Source organism: Canis lupus, chromosome 2 (genome assembly GCF_011100685.1).
Source record: "Canis lupus familiaris isolate Mischka breed German Shepherd chromosome 2, alternate assembly UU_Cfam_GSD_1.0, whole genome shotgun sequence".
Lineage (NCBI taxonomy): Eukaryota > Metazoa > Chordata > Mammalia > Carnivora > Canidae > Canis > Canis lupus.
This window is the reverse complement of record NC_049223.1, coordinates 42,597,616-42,620,793: the sequence shown is the minus strand read 5'-3', so window position 1 is coordinate 42,620,793 and position 23,178 is coordinate 42,597,616. Positions and strand designations below refer to the sequence as shown.

Below are 23,178 nucleotides of genomic sequence, written 5' to 3'. Positions count from 1 at the left end.
GACCCTGGAATGCACGTTACGGGACTTGCTGATTTATAGCCATGTTGCCTTTCAAAGAATTCCCTGGTCTGCGTTAAGTCAACAGATATGAGAAAAGGCTTGTTAAAAGTTCTGTCACGGGAGCCAGTTGCTCCTTGTGTTAGCAGGATGCTTTCTTTAACCCTGGGCCCCTCAGGCCTTCAACAGCACACCCAGGTCCTACAATAACTGCTCAGAATCTACATGGAAGATTTGGAAACTCCCTGAAATATAAATGTCTTCGATGCCATATCCAGCCTTACCATTCTTTCCAGAAGTCCTATGCATCTCTTCTCCCATTTGCTGGTTTTGTTTTATACTGATTGTCTTAAAGGTTTCTCTGTTCACATTGGCCTATTTTCTCTTTTTACACTGTTGTCATTCTGCTTGTCAACTGAGACTAGTGGCCACATCCTGTCTGTGCATGCTGACCTTTTGGGTAAGGAATTCATTCATTCATTTGTTCATTTATTCATGTACTCACCCATCTGGTCAACAATTCTGGCCCTCTTCTGGGAGCTGGGGATACAGTAGTAATAGACAAAGATCCTGCTGTAGTAGCTACTGTTAGGGTGCACTGCCCAGATTCCCCATTCAGGATCACACTGCTCATTTCCTAGGTTCCAGGAGTGTTTCCAGCTGCTGATCCATGACTGACTCCTCCTAGGAATTGCCCTTGGCCAAAGGGAACTGTGTTACCCAAGGTAATTCCCCTTCGCTGATGCACCCTGCTTCCAATGACTGATTGCTATGGGGGTGCAAAGGCCCAGCCCCTTTTGTTTCAGTTCAGGATAGCCAGAAGCCCTACCCCAGCTTCAGAGCTCCCCTGGGGATCTGCTGAGAACTATATTCTCTACCCAGCCCTGTTTCCTCAGTCCATTATGGCTGCTCTTCCTGGGAGCACCACCCACCCCCATAAGCATCCTGCACACAAATCTCCAGAGGTTTTTCCCAAGGAACTTGTCCTACACCTGCTTATATACTAGAAAAGGGAGATAGGAAATAAACACAATAAATAGTAGCACAGTGTGTGGAAAGTGACATTGCTATGGAAGAAAGTACAGTGGGGTCAAGAATATGGAATGAAAAAAAAAGAATATGGAATGCAGAGATAATTAATTTTCATTTTCAATACAGTGATAGACCTCTATGAGAATGTGACATTTGAGCAGAAACTTAAAATAAGCAAACTGAATGATCAAAAGCTTCTGAATCCAAACTTGTTACTGTTATCAGGAAGGATTTTCCAGAGAAACAGAACTAATAGTGTGTGTGTGTGCGCGCGCGCGCGTGTGTGTGTGTACATGTGCACCCTCTTAAGGAGATTTATTTCAAGAAATGGCTCTTGTTTTATACTTCCTCATGATTAAATTAAAGTGAAATTTATGCATTCTGGACAGGAATACCACAGATGTAGTGTTTTCATGGCATCCCATAACATAACATATGATGTTGGTTTTATCCCATTACTGGTGATGTAGACTTTGAGCTCTTGAAATAGCATCATATCTACCAGGGCTCTCTATTGTACAGTTACTCTTTTTCTCTTTTGAAATTAATAAAGGTTTTATGGGCAGTTATTTTGAGGTCATGTAAATACTCCAACTTTTATCCACTAGTTTTAGAATCTATTGATACTTTTTGCCTAAAATAATGATCACTATGGATCTCAAGCTATGCTTTTCTAATTCCATAAGTTCTTGAACATTTGTTAGCTGGCATTATACTATAGGGAAGATTATTATTTTTCCCTTACATACTCATTTACTTATTAATATCAGGAAAATCTAATGGATGCCCATTTCAGTCAGTGATATTTAATCTGATGCTATGATTTCATTCATATTAAATCATTCCAAAATGGACCACTTGGCACCACTTTGAGCAATCTTCTGTGTCCTTTGGATATGTCTCCATCACTCTTTGATTACTTGCTTATTCTGGAATTATGAGATGTTCTAAACATGTCTTATTTTTTTCCTGTTTCAGCCCTGAAATCAATACTGTTCCCTTTTAATGGAGGCTGATGTTGAGAAACCAAGGTCTGGGCTCTAGGTAGACTCTTCATTATTGGGGTTTCATTACTCCCAAGCTCTCTCAGGGATAGAGCTAGGAAATAAATGTATTTATGTGTGATGTACATGTGTATGCATATGCATACATATGGAGATACAGATGTGTTTGCATGCATACACAGAAATGTAGATCAGTATTGTTCCTGTATCTAATTCTGCATATTGAGAACTCTACTTATACAGAACTTCCAATTGTAATTCTAAGCCACATAGTTCATTCCAGCTCTCTCCCTTAATTTATTACCCCCTTCTCTAGTGAGAAACCTAGTTCTCATCACCTTATTATATTGACTTATTTTCTAAAATCCTCTTTATCCTCTGTTTTTAATCTGTCTCCCAAACCCAATGAGCTGCTACCCCTGTTTGGGCATCCTCTTTGGGTTGCCAGAGTTCTAGCAGACCACTACTCTCATTTAAACATTCGATTACAATGATAATAATATAGGCTGTGCACTAATAGCCTGAACACATTTCCTTTGTAGAAAATGCTACAAAAATTATGGTACTACAGAGTCTGAATATGTTTGTTTCTTCAGGTAATTTTGATTGATGGGTTAAGGTGAAAGCCTTGTGGCTCTGAAAAGTGTTTTCTCTAAGAAAAGCTGACTACTTTGTGGGTTTTTTTTTTAAGATTTTATTTATTTATTCATGACAGACACAGAGAGAGAGAGAGGCAGAGACACAGGCAGAGGGAGAAGCAGACTCCATGCAGGGAGCCTGATGCGGGACTCGATCCTTGATCCCGGGATCACACCCTGGCTGAAGGCAGGCACCCAACCACTGAGTCACTCAGGTGTCCCTACTTTGTGGGTTTAAATCTGTGAGTTGTGGAATGCCTGGGTGGCTCCGCGGATGAGCATCTGCCTTCGGCTCAGGGCGTGATCCTGGGGTTCCAGATCAAATTCCACATCGGACTCCCTGCATGGAGCCTGCTTCTCCCTCTGCCTGTGTCTCTCATGAATAAATAAATAAAATCTTTAAAAAATTTTTTTAAATAAATCTGTGATTTGTACAGTGAATGTATAATACGACCCATGGTTCAGTGGCTCCTGGTGTGCCACAAAAGAGAGACAGTTTTCTTCCAGATTTTCAGTTTGTAGAAACAAAGTTGGATATTATCGACTTTCTAACGAGGCTCACATTTTCCCCAAGGACCAAAGTTAGAAAGGGAAAAAGCATACATGTGGTCATGGGTGCACCTCTTGGCATTGCAATTCAATGTTAAAAACTATTTAGGAATATGTTATTTAATTTCTTGCTAGCCCTTGATAGGAAAGATATCTTCATTAGAATTGTTGACCATAGTTTCAGGAATGGCTCATACTGGAAGATCGTCTAGCTAATCAGATATTGTTCCTTTTTCTCTTTACTACATGCATTCTGGTCTGAGCATGATAGATTAGATAGTGCTAAATGATTTACTCTTAAACCTGCCCTGGAATCATTGATGTGCTTATATGTTTAACAAAGTCAGCTTTCCAGGAGAAAAAGCCCTGATTTGCAGTATTTGCTCTTTTCTGTGGTATAAATACTCTCACCATGGCCACTATGAAGCTACCAACATGACATCATTAAGTAAGTGGTAGGAAGAGATGTACACAGTTGGCTCTCATGAGTAAGCACCTCCAGTCTGGTGTCTGTGTAGCCTATAAACCAGTTAGATCTACCCATCCACTTAAGCAGTCTTCAAACTGCTGTGGAAGGAAAAGTTCTTAGAAGGAAAGTTCTGTGCTCTGAAAAGATACGGGTTAGGGATGTAGACTAGAGGCAATGCTTCAGTGTGTTTACATGCTTGACTCTGAGAGATGACCGCCCTTTGTCCGTGTCCAGCAGAAGGGTTGTTGCTGGAAGAAGCAGGGTCGGAAGAGAACAAATGCAAAAAAAACCAAAATAAGCAAATTGCTTTGAGGTCAAAATTAATCTGTATGGTGAAGCATCTGAAATCAGCTGCCTCCTATGTTTTCATGGTTCTGTTCCTCCTGAAGACAAGTGTGAACTCAGAGGGAGTTCCAGCCAGGTTCCTGTTAGCAGGATTTGTAGGTCTTGAGGTTAAAGGTGCCACACTGTAGACTCAGCCTGGACTCTGTCTCAGACATAGAGCACCTCTGACCCCCACTGGCTGCTGGCAAGTGTTGCATCTTGGGGGATGGCCAGGTCTCTTGAGAATACTGCTGGTTCCCTAACTACACATGCAGATGAAGGAGCAGTAGCATGAGTTCTCCTCATGTTGCCAAACTGATTTATTTTTGGCTCTATTGTCAGTATTTCTTACATGGTGCTATCTTTTTCTCATCGGTTTTCTTTAAATTTTTAAAACTCTTCATCTGTATCTCCTCTGGAGTGGTATGTAATGTCTGCTATCATTATATTGTATATAGATTTCATTCCACATGATCATAAAATGAGCCAAGAGAAGGTTTGAGGTTGTTACATTTGGTTTTGGGTTTTCTTGTTTTGGTCCTTTGGGTGACAGACACCAGGTATTGCTTCTTTGTGAGAAGCCCTTTGGCTGGGTCAGTCCTGAGCCCATTGCTCTCTTGTGCTCCCTGTGGGAGAGCGAAAGCACTGGCCACAGACACAAAACACTCGCTAAATCTCTGTAGAGAGCCAGGGCAAGGGTGGTTAACAAAAGCTGGGGTCAGAGGGCCACAGAGCCCAGTCTGTAATCAGGGTGCCTCACCTACTAAGCACATTTGAGTGTCTGATTCCATCTATTCATTTTGGTATTTCTATGGCATCTGTCACTGTGATACCTTGGTAATCTAATGCATGCGTTAAAGCAAGCCCAGGGAAAGGCAGAGTGTTGGTGGGTAAGGAGCATACTTTCCAGTAGATTTACTCAAACCAATTTAGCAAACTCTACTGATTGCTGACTCTGTACTAAAAACAAAACAATCGTACATTACATGTATCCCCAATAGGATATTTTTTATTACTCTGTATTAAATTAATTTTGATTTTTGAATTGACACCTGAATCTGGTTGTTAATCCTCTTTCTAGAAGGAGGTTTTTACTGCTCTTTCTAGCTTAGTCTTCTCTCGCTGTTTTATATCATAATCCAAATGTGACTATTCCTGCTGAACAGCAATATTCTGGTCTCTGTGTGTATTACTCTCAAAGACAAAATTAATGACTTCTTATCCTAAGAACTGCTTTCTGTCTTATTTCTCATGGCTGACCAGCAGAGGGCCCCAGGGTAAGTGTGTGAGATTAGGCTACTCTGAAGTGGTGAAAGATCCCCTACCTCTCCAGAGAATTGACATTTCACCAGAGGGTTTCCCAGCATACAACAAAAGGCTTGAGAAATAGAGCCGCATCTCCTGGAACCATGGGTAAAGTACTCTTGATTTGGGGCCGAGAAGAGCTTTGCAACCGTATCCACCCCTGGCAAGGTGAGAGAAAGCAGGTTAGTGCTTCTTTTGAGAATCGTAAAAATGAAAAGAGAAAACAGCAGAACACTGGACCTGGGCCATTATTTATCATCATCATCATCACAAAATTCAGGGCTGGGGTGTGGGGAGCAGAGATATTCAGGAGATCAGGGACCAACTCAAGCTCATGGTGGTTGATAAACTTTATATGGATGTTATTTGGTCACCTGTCACATTTTTCGCTGTTCTGTTTCTTCCTATCCTGTAGATAATCCCCAAATTGTATAAAAGTATTCTCTTCAACTTAACAAAATGTGTATTATAGTCATACAAACTACTCTGTGAGTTTTGAATGGCCAGCATCCAATGATCAGAAAACTATAAAGTTTCCTGGCATGTTGCAGTGGCGTCTTCCACCAGTGTCTTATATAGCTTTGCTAAAAATTAACTTGTGGGTCAGTTTTGGTTCTTAATACTGGGTAAGACTGAGGAATAAAAAGCTGTAATATACATACCATGTTCAGGGAGTGCACAAGGCAATGGCAAGGGCTATAAATAAACACAAAATATGGTCCTTGAACACAACAGGCTACTTGGAAGAGGCAAAAACCAACAACGAAGTATCAAATAATCTAATGATAATGATGGTAGTAATACTAACCACTGTATATTGAGTGCTTACTCTTCCAGTCATTTTGCTAAATGCTTTATATGTTTTCTAATTAAATCCTCAAAACATCTTTATGAGGTAGGTATTATTATTATTTTCATTTTAAGGATAAAGTAACTGAGGCACACAAAGTTTAAGTAACTTGCCAAGATTTGATTCCAGCCTGTCTGACACCCAATACCATGCCTTTAGCTATCCAGCGATCTATACTGCCTCATGAGAGCAATGGGAGTTCTAAGGTAGGAGATCAATATGGGCGAGAGGAGGCTTTTTGGAGGAAGAGTCAGCAAGAGTGACGAGTGTGGTTCGGGAGGACATCGTGGAGAAGGAGAGGGAGTGAGAGTATACACAGGCAGAGAACTGAAGATGCTCAAGGCAGGTCGGGTTTCCAGGAGTAAACCTGCCACCTGCTATAGATGCTTTGTGCAGGTACATGAGTGGCAAATGGTCCCTTGGGAAAAACAGATTGAAGGCAGGTAATGGAAGGACTTCTTTGAATAACACTTTTAGAAACGGGTTGAAAAAGGTAGAATTGGAGCCAAGACAGACAATAAGTAGATAACTTCAGTGATTCTCCATGTGAGGTTATGAAGGTAAGTTCTTGAGCTGTGGGCAGGAAATGACAACCAGAGATGAGATGTCCCCAGTGGGACCTGGCTAAATTCTGGCCCAGGCACTTTATATTCTAACCCTATCAGGAAGTATCAACCACTAGTATATTTTACAACCTTGGCACATTCACCTAAAAAAACTAAAGTATTTCTGACAGGTACTTTATTAGGTCTTTTTCATATACCTGTCACTGTCAAACAAATGAGCTTAGGAATTATCATCATCATCATCATCATCATCTCATCGTCGTTCTCCTCCTCCTCATCATCATCACCACCATGTTACTGATGGGGGAAATGAGGCTCAGAGAGCACATGATTGAGAATCTCCCAAATAGGAAATAACCAAGACAAAGCTCAAACCCAGATCACCCCACTCCAGGACATTCACAAACACACACTGCAAATATTGACTGAGTAGTCACAGGACACCGTGTGCCTCATGTTGGTTGTCCAGAGATAAGTCACTCTATCCACCACGTTAGGGACCTCACAGCATTTAAGTAAATAAAGCAATACAATTGATAATGATAGTGAGAAAGTCTGTTCTAAGCATCTCAACATTCATAATTGGCAAGAATGTGTATATAAAAATGAGAGCACTTTTTAAAAGTAAAAAGGTTAATTCACATGCAGTTTATTTCATCTCTCACTTCATGCCTGGAAATAGCTGAAAAAGGCCAGCTGCCCTTCCTACAGAGTAGGATCAAAAAGTGATGAGTCTGATTTGTACAGTTCGCCAAGAAAGTCTTTCTCACCGCTTCAGTCTCTTCCAAGTGGAGGAGGCAAGTGCTGATACCACCCCGCCACCTGCTGGAGCCAAGCAGAACTAACCTGAAGTTCCAGGGAAGCAGCTGGAGTGGGCAGTCTTAACAAGATTGTTCTCTTCTTTAGACATTAGAGTGTGAGTTGACACGCCATAGTTGATCCCAGCCACCCCTCGTTAATAGGTTAAGCTTGGTGACATGAGACTCTGAGGAGGCTTATGGGAAAGGAAGTCATAGAGGTTTTTCAAACTGTGGAGTCAGACAGACCTAACACGTATCTAACTTGGCCACTTGCTGTGTCATTTTTAAAGATACTAGTCAGCTTCTCTAAACCGGTTGCATTGTCTGTAAGATGAGATTCTTGGCAATCACATATGTGTTGAATGAATGAATAAAGAGAATGCATGAATACATATTTGGTGGTTGGATTAGAAAAAATATATATAAAGCACCTAGTGTAGCATCTGACACCAAGACAAAAATTAATGGTAGCTAGGAAATATTACGGATAGAGCAGAATTGTAACCAAACCTAAGTTAATATGCCTGACATGCAGCAAAGCTAATCGCTGAGACATCAAGTATGCAGCAAGGCAAGGGTTATCTCGAGAAACAAGCCATATGAGAAGATGGAAGGGCAAGCCTCAAATCCTCCCCTGACTGAGACTAGAACAAGTTTTACAATCATAAGGGTTGGGATTATATACATATTAAAGAAAAGGGTGAGGGAAATTTAATACTATTCATGAGGAAAGAAAACATACCTCCCATGTTCACTTTGAGGTAGAGATTTAACATTAAAATGAGGCAAAATTTGGCTCCTGACATCAGGAGGTGATCTGTAAGACAAGGAGAGGGCTGTGTACATGCCTCCACAAGTTAGTATAAACTGGATGGGACCTAGGGCTCCTTATTTCTGGGAAGGAATGCAGAGCCTAGCTTGTTCATAGGCTAGAACTGTATCAGTGACCTTCATTTGTGGCAGACCAGGCCTCTGTGGAGACAGCTAGTGGATTTGTTAGTGGGATCTGAAAAGAAACAGTAGCTGATTAAGAAGAAACAAATCTCAGAAAAACAAGCCTTAAATTTTGTTAGTCTCGACCTCCTTAAAACTCTATGGGGCATGGTTTCAGAAGTTATATAGGATATATATACTATATCCCCACAAGTCTAGTGGGAATTTTTGGAGCAATAACCCATGGGTTCTTATATTTACTTACTTACTTACTTTCTTATTATTTTATTTATTATTTTATTCATTTATTCATGAGAGAGAGAGAGAGAGAGAGGCAGAGACAGAGGGAGAAGGCAGGCAGAGGGAGAAGCAGGCTCCATGCAGAGAGCCCGACACGGGACTTGATCCCGGGACTCCAGGATCACGCCCTGGGCCGAAGGCGTTGCTAAACCGCTGAGCCACTCGGGCTGCCCGGGTTCTTACATTTAATCTTTATAACAGTCCTAAAAGCCAAATACTATTATCTCTTCATGTTGCAGATAAAGTAAATAAGGCTCAGCAAATTCAAGTATAGTGGACACCAGTGGTTATCTACCTAATACCCTCCTTCCTTGTGGGTAGAGTTCACTTTTATTCAAATGCCCATCTCTCCCCAGGTGGCTTTGGCTTGTGTACAGATTCTGGAGGCCAGTCACAGGAATCACATTCTTCTTCTGGAGATTAGCTTAGGCAGGAACAAGAGACCTAGTTATGTTCAATAAATCATGAAATGATGTCTGCCGGGGGGGGGGGGGCGGGGATCCTGGGAAAAGATCACTAGCTAATAAAAAGAGATTCACAGGAAGGAAATTTACCATTTTTTTCCTTCAGTTATTGTGCCTGGATGTAACTCAGGAAACCAAATAGCTAAAGGCAATACCAATACATAAGATGGCTGAGTAGAAAGATGGACAGAACCTGGGTTCTTCCTGACATTTTCAAGCTATTAAATCAACCAATCCTAAAGGAGTTCTATCCCAGACTTCTTAATATATGAGATAGCGAGTTACTCTTCTTTCTAAGCCCTTGAGGCTTAGATTCCTATTGTTTGCAGTAAAAAGCTTCTTAACAGTTTGATTAAATAACTTGGTGAACTTCACACATCCAGCAAATAGCAGATCTACCTCTTAATTTCCCCACCTCCTACCCCATCCTCATCCCCAGTTCAGGTCCTCTGGACAGGCCTGGGGACACAGGAGTGGGAACCCTGGGTGACATCAGGACCCTGATACCTCTGAAGAGTCACTGACTAGAAGAGGAGGAGACACAGAAAACTGAATTGGATCATTCCTGAGATAACTCTTATAGCCATGCCTATTCCTTATACCAGTGCTCTTCCAGATCTGAGAAGCCCACCTCCTTAAGAATTTTCTATCTACTCTTGGGATACCTGGGGGTGGCTCAGTTGGTTAAGTGTCTGCCTTCAGCTCAGGTCATGATCTTGGGGTCCTGGGATCAAGCTCCACAGAGCCCTCATCGGGCTCTCTCCCTCTGCCCTTCTCCACTGCTCACGCTCTCATTTGCTCATGCTCTCTCTCTCTCTCTCAAATAAAGAAATAAAGTCTTTAAAATAATTTTTTAAAAAGAATTTCTTATCTGCTTTTTTTCCCTCTGATTCTTCCTCCCTGCATTGCTTATAAAATCATCTTGCCATGAATTCTTACGAGTTGACTGTTGTGAATTACTTTTATCACAAAAATTCTAAGACAATTATGGTTATAAATGCTTTTACTTTTGACCAACACTGAACACTGTGGATATGCCCAACTAAGAAATAAAAACATGACAACTTATTTCTAAAAACAATTTTCAGAGGAAAGTTCTGGAGCCATATATGGCCTCATCATTTTTTCCTTTGAAAACGAGTATGAAGAAGCATGAGTTTTGATTCATTAAAGTCATCAGGGTTAATCCTTTAAATATAATTTACGACATGTTTTCAAAGGTTAGGAAGCTATTTATGCATTATCTAATCTCCATTTTCCAGCACAGTTCATCCTGAATGAATAACAATTGATCTTTCTTATTTCTCCCTACATCCCACCCCGACCTCCAATCTTAGATGAGTTGGTACCATCTGAGAAAGGGAATTAGCACAAGTTTTGTTTTGTTTTCCTGCAAAAATAGCTGGCATCATACTAATAGGGTCTTCAAAATCAACTTAAATATTGCACAAAATATTTAAAGCAATTGTCTGAAGGCACGGGATACAACAAATACAGACCAGACTTGAAGGAAAGCCCATGATGTGAGGTCCACATTCCTCCCAGGTATTTTTCTAAAGACATTTACAAATTGCAGAACAAGGGCATACAACCGTTGTCTCATTGGACTGAAGAGGCAGATGTCAGAGTCTGAAGTAGCTTGGATTTTGTTACTTAGGGAGCAAAGTCTGGAGGAAGGAGGTCAGTAGAGAAGGACACTGAAATTCTGCATACACATTACCTTAAGCTGGTGACCTAAAGAGCTGATCAGAGATTTCAGTACAACTAGGGAGCCAAAAGTCATAATTAAAGCCTACGAAGGTGGAGATAGCTTGGTACAAATCCCAGGCTTTGAACTAATACCCTAGAAAAGTCATGTCCTAAGAATAAGAGCCATACTTATAGGAATAAGGACCAATCCATAAGTAGGGAAAAAAAACCCTGAAATCTAGTCTACTAGCCCCAAAAAGCATAAAATCAAGTTTTCTCAAGATCTTAACTATCTACTGCCAGAAGAAAACTTAACTTTGGAGGAGGATAACTTGATAATCATCTCAAGTCTTTATGATTTTTCATTGATGACATCTGACATTTAACCAAAAATTATTATGCTCGTGAAAATATAAGAAATAAAAGGGATCAAACTACCGAAACCAAGTAAAAAATATAGATAATAGGAAAAGAATTATAGGTGATTCAGATATTCACATTAGCCCACAGGTAATTTAAAATAATCATGATTATTAATATGTTCAAGAAAATGTAGGAAATGGCAGCCAGAAGAGAAATTGGAGAATTTCAACAGAGAAATAAATCTATTTTTAAAAAGAAGCAAAGGGGGGATCCCTGGGTGGCTCAGCGGTTTGGCACCTGCCTTTGGCCCAGGGCACTATCCTGGAATCCCGGGATCGAATCCCGCCTCAGGCTCCTGGCATGGAGCCTGCTTCTCCCTCCTCCTGTGTCTCTGCCTCAATCTCTCTCACTATGTCTATCATAAAATAAATAAATAAATAAATAAATAATAAAAAGAAGCAAACAGGCATGCCTAGTGGCTCAGTGCTTGAGTGTCTGCCGTTGACTGAGGGCATGATCCCAGGGTCTGGGATTGAGTTCCACATAGGCTTTTCACAGGGAGCCTGCTTCTCCCTCTGCCTATGTCTCTACCTCTCTCTGTGTGTCTCTCATGAATAAATAAATAAAATCTTTTTAAAATATATAAATAAATAAATAGAAGCAAACAATTAGACAATAAAATTTTTAAAGCACCAAAAACATCAATTATAGTATAGCTCTAATGAACGATATACAATACTTCTACACTTAAAACTACAAAAAAAAGTACTGAGAAAAGTAAAAGAAAAAAAGATAAGTAAAAGAAAACCTAAATCGATGAAGGAATATAACATTAACATATGACTCAAGGATGTAACATTGTTAAGATATTCTCTCTCATATTCATCTCTGGAGTCAGTGCAATCCCAGTAAACACCTTAGCAGCTTTTTTAAATTGGTGAACATTGACAAGCTACTTGTAATCTGTATTTGGAAATACAAAGGATCTAGAAGAACTGAGGCAATCTTGAAGGAGAAAAACAAAACCAGATATCAAAGTTAGAGTTAGAGTGATTAAAAGTGTGGTATTAATATAAGAATAGACAGTAGACAGTGGAATAGAATAGAGTTTAATAGATCCACACCCATATGATTAGTCATTTCATTCATGACACCACCACAGCAATTCAGTGGAAGAAAGATGGATGGTCTTTTCAATAAACAGTGCTGGCTCAAGTGGAAAAAAAAAAGAAGCTTGGCCCTTATTTCAAACCATACACAAAAATTAATACAAGATGGTTCATCCTAAAGGTGAAAATGTAGAACAACAAAACTTATAAAAGAAAACATAAAAAATAGTTTCAGGACCTCAGGGGAGGCCACAGCTTAAATAGGACATAGGCAATGCTGATAAATTTTATTTAATTAAATTAAGAAATCCCATTCAATAAATGATGCTGTTAAGAAAATGGAAAATGAAACCTTAGATTGGCGTGTACACACACACACACACACACACTCACTCACATACATCTAACAAAGGATTTATATCAAGAACATCTTGTTAGGGGTGCCTGGGTGGTTTAGTCAGTTAAGCGTCTGCCTTCGGCTCAGTTTATGATCCCAGGGTCCTGGAATCAAGCCCTGCATCGGGCTCCCTGCTCAAGTGGAGAGCCTGCTTCTCCCTCTCCTGCTGCAGCTCTCCCTGCTTGTGCTCTCTCTTTCTCATTCTCTCTATCTCAAATAAATAAATAAAACCTTAAAAAATAAATATCTTTTTAAACATTCTATAAATCCATAAGAAAACAATAGCACAGTTTTAAAAACTGGACAAGAATCCTGACCAGGCACTATGCAAAAGAGGGTATCAAAATGGTCAAATAGCAAATGAAAAGGTGCTCCGCATCATGACTCACAAGGGAAATGCAAATTAAAACCACATCTTGATACCATATGTTGCTCATAGTCCAGAAACACCAGTATTTCTCCTTGAAAAAACAATTGCAAAACCATCGCTCTAAATACCAGAAAGTGAATTAGAATAAGCGTTAACAGTTATAAACAGCCTAGTTTAATTCAAAGAGTGAGGTTTCTCTAAAAGGTTTTCATGTTGCAGTGAAATGAATTTTAATTCCCCATTGTAATTACATAAACTTTTGCCAGCCTAGTACAAAAAGTGAAAACCTGTAACAGAAACCTCACTCTTGGAATTAAATGTGACTGTTTGCAATTACTGAAATCTTTCCAAGTTCATTTCTTGATACTTAAAACTGTGGTTTTAAAATTGCTTTTTGATGAAGAAAACATTGGAGAAACCTAGCTACACCATCTTTTAAAATCCCTCTCTGAGTTGTGGGACTTTAGCATCAATAGATGTGATAACAGGGCAAGAATGTGTCTACTTAGTGAGCTGTGAGAAAATCTGTTATAGACTGGTGAGAAAAACACGTGGACATGCATAGCAAAATGAAAATACAGTTTACAATCTCTGGGAATGAAGCATAGGGTTAGGTGAGCTGTTAGAGATATGAAAAGCAGTTTGGACCCACATCCACTTGGTTTCCTCTAGCTCTGGCCCCTCCATGTCACTGGTTCTCAAAATGATGATGTTTATGATGTATTAGTATAGAAGCTTATATACCATTACATGACAACATTTTAATACTTTCTGTGCTATGTTGTTACGTAACTAGTGTCTTTTGCAATCTGTCCTTTTTTATTTTATGCATTTCTCCTGATAAGGAGTCCATAGGTTTTACCAGACTGCCAAAGAGGTCCCTGGCACACACACACTGAAAACAAAGATTAAGCTCCCATCCTACCTAGCTTATTATTGGCTTATTACTTACTATGTATTATCACATAATATGTTGCTAAACATGTTTTCATATGTCCAGACCACCTCATCTAGGCTAGAAGCCTCATCCTTCATAGACCCTTGCTGAATGGTTTGCATATAGTCAATGTTCAAAGTATTGAGTTGGTTTATTAATAGTATAAGTCAGTGCTTAGGCCTGAAGTTAGACTACCTCTATTCAAAATCTAGCTCTTCGACTTTGGGCAAGTGACTTAACCTCTCCGAACCTGAATTTTCTCATCTGCAAGTGAAGCTATCAATACTACCTACCTCATTGGGCTCCTGTGAGAATTAAAAGAAGAAAATACACATAAAGAGCTTGCCATAGCATCTGCCCCATAATGAACTGTTAATGCAGATTATCTGTTAATTGTGAACATATTATTATCCATGAAAGTTTTGAGTGAAACACTGTGGCCAGATAGCAACTAGGGATCATGGGAGTTAAAGGGAATTGAAAAGGTGGTGGGAGAGTCAAAGGGTCAGTTTAGCCCCTTCAAGGCAAATTCAGACTTAGGGGCCCAATGAGATAATCAGGGCTGACCCAGACCTAGTAGTGACCTATCTTTGTGTTGAAAAGTATGATAAATTATCCTTGTCCCTCACATTGCCCATTCAAGTTGCAAGTCCTTGGCTAGGAGATCATCCCCAGAAGCCACCTGTGATAGTAAATCAATGTTGATTTCACAAAGCAAGAGGCAGCATGGAGCAGTGGAGAAAGTGCTGGCCTGGGTCAACACAGCTCTGTGGCCTTGGTTTTCTCTTTTGTAAAATCAGGATGTTTGACTGGATGTCTTCCTGGTGTCAGGCTATCTGAAAGAATCTGTTTATTTGGGAGGGTGAATATATTGTAACCATAGAGCTGGGTCTTAGACTAGATAATCCTGGCACCTGACTCACAGAGGCTGGCCTTGAACAGTAAGTATAACCAACCAAGGGGCAAGAGAGGTTTTGAACACACAGGACTTGCTCTGGAAAGTGGTCTAAAGGGGTCATATGTGAGACTCCTGAGCCAGCAGAAGGGACAAAATGTATACTTAGTTTATACCTATCCATGCCGAGAAAAGTGGACTTAAAAATACTTCTTTCTGATTGTTAGGAGTTTATTTATTTATTTATTTATTTATTTATTTATTTATTTATTTATTTATTTATTTTGATTGTTAGGAGTTTAGGGGTATAGTAGGTCTGAGAATAGGCAGCTCATTGATGAAGTATGTTGAGATAGTAATGGCACCAAACATCAGGCCAGGCACTCAGTGAGTATCCAATACATACTTCTTGATCAGTAGTCAATGAATGATTTTTTCTAGTACATCATTCTAATTCAGCTGTTTGGTTTTTAACTCAAAAAACTTAAGAATTCTGATTTGGATCTCTATTTGTGCATAGTAAGCATAGCATTTAACACCCAGAAGTATGTTTCCATGCAAACAGAAAATTACATGAATAGCACTTAAACAGGCTGATTTCCTCTTGTGGAGCCCATCATTGCCAGAGAAGGATTCAGAGATCATCATAGCCACCTCTTATTCCCATCAATTATTAGTTGCCTGATAATGAAAATCACTTTTCTCACATCTCAGTCTATCAAGCAGAAAGCTAGAGTCTCTCCCTATATGTTCTTTGTATCTTAAGTTATAACAAAGAGAGTATATAATCAAATGACAATTGTATTCCTATGCCCGTAGAATTTCAGTTTGTTTGCTTAACTGGATGAAAGAAAGGTTAAGCCTGTTGTCTGATTGGAGATTCAGAGATTAATTCAGATTTAGCTCTTAAAAATTATTGTTTTGCTTCCTTAAACCTGATCGTGCCTAAAATCCCATGCTGCAAATTAAGATCTTTTTTTCCTCCTATTTCTCTATTTGGATTTCAATAGAATTTCTTTCCCTGAGGGAAGGAAGGGGAAATGTCAGAATATAAGCTCTGGAAGCTTCAATATTGCAAGCAGATGAAATGTTCCACTAAGCAAAAGTTGCCTAAAGGCTGATATATTGCTGCCTGTATAACTTCAACAGCACGTCTCTCACTGACAAATAGGACAAATAAGGCCAAAGAAGGACTCGGGCATTGTTTCAAGCAGAAACATGCAGCCTAGATCTATACAATACCAAAAAGATGGTTACTTTAGGGACTCAAAGCCTATCAAACTAGTTACTTAGCATAATTTAGACCAAATAAAATACATGATGGTTTGGCTAAAGTTTTAATTTTCTGCTTTATAAGCTTAATATAAATCTATTTGCTCCAATGCCACTTTCAGTGGAGAAGAAAACAGATGTGTCTTACAAAAATGTTGTGAAATCAAAAAAAGGATTGCTGGATATCAGCTCAGCATTTCAAAACTGTTATCTGGCACAAGCTCATGTGAAAACATCCTTTTGGACTATGTGTAAAGGAAACCCCCAAATCCTTGATGTCATTAAATTGTTGATGCTGTATTCATGCAATGGGAGTGTCGCCTCAACTGGCTGAGCAATAACCCAAACTTCCTTATTTTTCTTCCTACAAATGCAAGAAAATTATTTTCTCGATGATTATTGGTTTAGTTATCAATTCTCTGAGTCTGTTTGTAAAATGAGGATGGTTAAGATAACTTTTTGCTCTACTGTATTTTCTGATTCTCTGAACATTCAGAATTTTTTTCAAGACATGTGACAGGAGGAATTCTAGGGTTAAGATTCTCCTGAGAGGAAAAAAAGAGATTAGAGGCAGAGCTAGAAAGAGAGAAGGTACATTAGAAATGATATACCAGAGAAAGACCAGACTGGCTTCAAGCAGGAGAGGATTTCATCTGAGCCCCATTTCTTTATTTAAAGGGTCAGATCTGGGTCCTGTGACCAATTTCATCTTCCTGCCTTAATCTTCCTTCAGAGAGAAAATCCTTTCAAAGCCCCTGGGTTTATTCACTCTTGCGCATAGAAGCCTGACTTATAGGCTCAGACACACAGCCTCCGTTCAGGCTCTGTCAGAGTCAGACCCAACCTGGATAACTGATACATTAGCATAAAAATAGGAAGGCAAGAGTCCTGAGTGATTCGCTGGAAATAATTCACTGCAGCAGCTATAATGATTTACAATGTGTAGAACAGAATGAGAACTTGAGCCCAGGTCTTGTGATAACAAAGTTCATCCTTCTTTCCACCATACCACATTGCCTAGGCTAAACTGCCAAGAGCCTGCCTCTACCCCCAAAATAATCCTGGATACTTAAGTGGTAGAAGCCTAGAGATGTGTGGAAAATATTATTTAAGCCTGTTTTTCATAGCAGGCATTACCGATCATCTCCACCAGTCATAGGTGCAGCCCTAGGTAAAGCGAATCTTTACAGTTCCATCAGAACCCGTATCCAGTCAACAGAGTACCTGCACATTAGGGCCTATGCTGAGCAGCTATGGAACTGAAATTTAAACAGACCAAGGAAAGATTGGGTGGTCAGGAAGGAAAAAGGCTTTATTCCCCGCCCCCCCCCCGCAAGGTACAGTGGGAAAGAAAAAGTAAACCTGTTGGAAGAAACATCACAGTTCTGTTTCATATTGTTGCAGTTTGTTTTGTAAGGATGGAAAGATGTGAGCCTACATGTAAGACTAAGGAAAAGGATCTTGAGGGAAAAGGATGAAGTTGTAAAAGGGATGGAATAATGGGTGGAAATAATAGTAAATGTATATAAGAATTGCTTATATATATTTATAATGTATATTGCTTATATACATTATAAGAATTGCATATTTAAATTATTTTAATTCACTCAGAAACCTTATGGGAAGTAACTATTATGATTCTGACTTTGTAGATGAGGAAAATAAGGCATAGCTTAAACAGCATCATGTTGCAAGACTTGAACCCAGCTAGTCAGGCTCCAGTCAAGCTCTTAATGGTTGTGCACATCTGCTCTCTAGGGAAAGTTTTTACATAGGATGAGATACACTAAGGGTGGCCTCACATTCTCACAGAGAAAAGACACTTCTTTCTTTATAGCAGAAGGAATTGACAAGAGGCTAGAGGGAGGAATAGAGAAATTTGGAGGAATAAGAGAGGATAGCTGAGGGCATTCACATTAGATAACTCGGCTGATTCTTAAGACCTCTTACGTTCAGATCTATGTTGTTGGCACAAATACACAGAGGGACATTACCTCTCTATTTACTGTGGCAGGTTCCATTTCCCAGTTAGTCTACCAGCTATGATTATCTTAACAAATGTGTGAAAACTTGTGACTGGGACACAGACCTATTTTATAGCACTCTGTTTCTCCCTGTTTTAACTTTCACTTATTGTTGGACGAACTTTGAAGAAACATTAATATTCTTGGGATCTATCCTGACACCATACAGCTTGGACTCTGATTTTTCCTGTGAAAGGAATCAAAGCTGTTGGAGTAATGAACTCCAAAAATTCTGAACTTATGCTCAGTAGTTTCCTTGGAGAAGTCAAAAAGCAAGGCATTGACCAATCATGGCATATGGCAGAGTATGGTCATACCTCTGAAGCCTCCAGTTTCAAAAGACCCAGTCTTAGAAGAACCCAATTATAGAGTTTGCTGAAAAGGAAACTGTTATAAAATATCCAGTGCTAAATGATGTGTTTCAAACCACAAGTGCTAGAATTCAGATAAGGTAGCTAAGATAGTATTCATATTTATCAAGCTCTTTAGGCACTAGGTAATTTACACAAAGTGATATGTTGGTAAAGCAGCTCTCAAAAAAACAAAAAATAGCCTCTACTAGTAGCATGTGCCAGTTTCCATGGTGTAAATATTCCCACCATTGCTAATTTCAAGGTACCAAAGCACCTCACAAAATTCCTTGGTACCTAATGGTTAGCTCTAGAGAGCCAGTATGTGCTGACTTCAGCACACCACTGTGTTTGGTTACCCCATTTCATCCAACAGCCTTTTAAGGTGAGGACCACTATTATCTCCAGTGTACATATTAGGAGAAATATAATTTGCCTAAGAGCACAGAACTAGAATGGGGACAGAACTCTGAAGGAATCTGAGGCCCTAATAACATGACCCTATATGACCCTAATAACATCTAGCTATAGGCCTGTATACCTCTTTAACCTAAAAAACAGCCACAGAGGGATCCCTGGGTGGTGCAGTGGTTTAGCACCTGCCTTTGGCCCAGGGCGTGATCCTGGAGACCCGGGATCGAATTCCACGTCGGGCTCCCAGTGCTTGGAGCTTGCTTCTCCCTCTGCCTGTGTCTCTGCCTCTCTCTCTCTCTCTCTCTCTCTCTCTCTCTCTCTCTCTGTGACTATCATAAATAAATAAAAATTAAAAAAAAAAAACAGCCACAGATATTCAAGGTGGTAACCATTCCTGCCTCTGGCTGGCTTCTTTTACAAATGCATTTTTCTGCTGCCCCTTGGGTCTTAGTTACTGTTTCTAGGTCTTTACTGTCCAGTAGAGAACCTTGGTGTAAAAGTCCACTAAGTGTATATTTTACTTAGTCTTTGAAATATGTTCTGGCCCCTTGCCATGTAAGGAATGGACCAGCTAGCAGCACCATCTGGGAACTTGGTAGAAATCTAGATTCTTTTTTTTTTTTTTTTTTTGCCCAGATCTACTAAGTCAGAATCTGCTCCATAAGATGATCCCCAGGTGATATATATGCTCATTAAAATTCAAGAAGCTTTGCCTTAGCCTACAACGATGATATTGGGGCTTTCATGTACCAAGAATGTGTCATGTTATATGTTGTTTTTGCAGTTGGCAGTGACTGGCACTGATATAACACACTCTGTCATATCCCATCCCCTTTGTGGTTGTTAAGGGTAAAGTCTGTGGTCACAAAACAGAGTGACTCTACAGAGTGAGACTTGTCCCATTAGCAACTATTCTGAGCAAACAGCGACAGGGTTCTCTTCCATTAACCAGCTTAGTAACCTCAAATTTTGTTTTTCTAATTCTACAAGAAACTTTGGAGAGCCAAGTTCAACTAGATTCCTCACAAGGATTTCCTCTCAGAAAAATTAATGCAAAGAAAAATAACTTCTAAACACTTGAGAGTTTGTCAGGAAGTGGTGGGGAGGAGTGAGCTTGCTGGAGCCAGACCTCTTTGACATGCTAACTTAATTCAAACCACAGGACTTCATTTGAACTTGGCCAATCATTCATGAGTTGAAAATAGAAGGGAAGGATATGTGGCCAAAGTTAGAACTTTTAAAAACATTTTTGAGATGTTCAGTAAATTCTCCATCTGCACAGACATTCATTTTTTAAATTTTTTTTATTTTTTATAAATTTTTATTTATTTATGATAGTCACAGAGAGAGAGAGAGAGAGGCAGAGACACAGGCAGAGGGAGAAGCAGGCTCCATGCACCGGGAGCCCGACGTGGGATTCGATCCCGGGTCTTCAGGATCGCGCCCTGAGCCAAAGGCAGGCGCCAAACTGCTGCGCCACCCAGGGATCCCCTGCACAGACATTTACAAAGCATCATGGTTTGGGTTCCTGTTATGTTTTGTTTTCTGTATTTTCCCAAACCATCAAGTTGCTGAGGAAATGGTCACAACCCAGATGTAATTGAAGGTAAATCCCCACGGTTTCCAGTTGAGATGGAAATCTAAATGAAACAAATGCAGTTCAGAGGAAAAAAAATTAAAAACATCTATTTGGGATTTTAAAATAAAGGCCAAGATTATTCTAATCTGTGGACATCCGTGGTAATATGAGTGCTTATCATCGAGTACTAGGCTAAATATATCCAACTGGAATACTAAGGTGAAAAATCCTTTAGCATTTTTCATCTGGCCAAAGAACAGTAGCAAACATGCTTTCTAGAGGCCAGAAGAGCGGCATTATTCAACAGAAGGATAGAAGGAAAAGCATTCTGTCTGCTGTGGGGAGGGTTACTGTGTTTTTCAGAAGGTGGTCATTCAGAGATATTTCTTCAGGCTTCTAGTGACTAAGAATAGCATCCATGGACTCTGAGGTGCCAGGAAGCCATGAAAGGTAGCCTCCTAAATCATCCCTAAACTGAAAGCTTTTTACGAATGGGAACCACATGCCTATTTTGGTCACCACCATGCCCCTGGCACCAGCACCATTGCCTGGCACATAATTAGTGTTCATTAAATATTTATCATATGATGGGTGAATGAATAAAGCTGTTTCTCCAGATTAGCCTCCAGGTAATGCTAGAAATGACAGGTATATACTCAGCAACTTCCCATCATGATATGTATGAAGGTAAAATGTTAGGTAACCTGGAACACCTGGGTGACTCAGTTGGTTAAACATGCGATGCTTGATTTCAGTTCAGGTCGTGATCTCAGGGTCCTGGGATCAAGCCTGCCATTAGCCCCGCCCCCTTGCTCAGGCTCAGCAGGGAGTCTGCTTCTACCTTTACCTCTGCCCCTCCTCCTGCTTGTGCTTTCTCTGTCTCTGGAGAATAGGGGCACCCACTGTGGGGTCAGAAGGCTCCATCACCTAACTCATCATTTTGCCCAAAGTTGGATTTGTCCATTTGGGCATTTAGCATTTGGCATTTAACAAACCAGAAGAGCGACGAAAGACCTATCACTCAGCTCAAACCTTCTGGGAACTTAGAATTTAGTTGTGAAAGTAAGTCTAACATGATTATATAACAAATTTTCTAATGCAGTGCAAAATATCAGTCTTTTATGATTAAGTGCAAATTAGGGTAATGAATGTTAAATGATCAAAGAAGTCTTTGCAAGGGAGATATAATTTAAGCTCTAAGAGTCCCAGGCACTTAGTAAGTGCTAAATGTTTATTTGTATGGATGAATAAGAAGATGAGTGTTAAAAGGTACAAGTTATAAGATCAAAGTAACATGAAAATTGTTTTAAGAATAATGTATATATACATATAAAGTATATATATATAAAGTATACTGCATATTTTATAAGGACAAAGTTCATATTACAGCTTCATGAAATGAGTAGGTAGAGTATAAATAAATAGTTGGAGACCCAAAGTGATAGAAAGCATCAATTTTCAGTTCTTCCAGGATTTCAGACAAGAATATAGTTCTGAGTAAAACACTGGGAACTCTTAAGTGTATGATTATCCTTAGGAAAGGTTAGATAAGCTTCTAGATACTAAGACAGTATCTACTGATTTCAGAAGTAGTGTAAGAAACCCCTTGACTCCAGGGATAGCAGCAAAGACTCTTTTGTCCTATGGTCCACAGTTCTTTTCCACAGCTGATAATATTCTTTTTTTTTAATTTCTTTTTTTAAAATTTTTATTTATTTATGATAGTCACACAGAGAGAGAGAGAGAGAGAGAGAGAGGCAGAGACACAGGCAGAGGGAGAAGCAGGCTCCATGCACTGGGAGCCCGACGTGGGATTCGATCCCGGGTCTCCAGGATCACGCCCCGGGCCAAAGGCAGGCGCCAAACCACTGCGCCACCCAGGGATCCCCAAGCTGATAATATTCTTGAGCAGCCACTGCTTCTTCATCCCCAACTCTGCTGGTTCACAGAAGCATCTAATCAAGGATCCAGCAGGGGAGTGATATCAGGGAGAGAAGTGGTGCAGGATGGGAGTGGTGGGGGTGGGAAGGGAGCATCTGGGAGTGGTAAAGAGAAACACCAAGAAGCAACCCCAATTCCACAGGGACATAAACTAAAGCAGCCTGTAGACTGATACCATAGGAAGGTAATGCTCATGTTATATAACTATAATGGTACTAATGAAAATGATGATAGCTTCTTGGGGCTCTTCAGTGCTCCGTGTTCTTCAGTGTAGTTCTATTTCTTCTCCTCCTCTACCCTCTTCCAAACTGTGCCCCTTCAGTCCTGCTGGAAATCAGTGATATAGCTGAGCCAGTCGGTTAAACAGCTTTTCCTTAAGATTATATGGAGCCCTATAAAATAGCAATGTCTGGTAGAAATAAAATGCAAGCCACATGTGTAATATTAATTTTCTGGTAGGCATATTCAAATATAAGTAAACAGAAACAGGTGAAATTAAGTTAATGATATACTATGTCTAATCCAGTGTGTCTAAAATATTATCATAATGTAAAGTTTTATAAAAATTATTGGCTCACCTGGGTGGCTCAGTTGGTTAAGTGTCTGC

The 23,178-nt window shown here is 39.8% G+C and overlaps 1 protein-coding gene across 2 annotated transcripts in view; it reads left to right on the top strand.

Annotated features, from left to right (window-relative positions):
• The first annotated feature begins 664 nt into the window (after positions 1-664).
• Positions 665-23,178, top strand: part of ANKRD55 (ankyrin repeat domain 55) — a 115,327-nt gene continuing 92,813 nt past the window's right edge. Inside the window, exon 1 of one of the 2 annotated variants that reach the window (XM_038530627.1) lies at positions 665-722. The gene's annotated coding sequence lies outside the window, so the exon portion shown is untranslated. Of the gene's footprint in view, positions 723-5,367; positions 5,487-23,178 lie in introns of those variants that run through there. The other variant, XM_038530626.1, reaches the window with a different exon arrangement.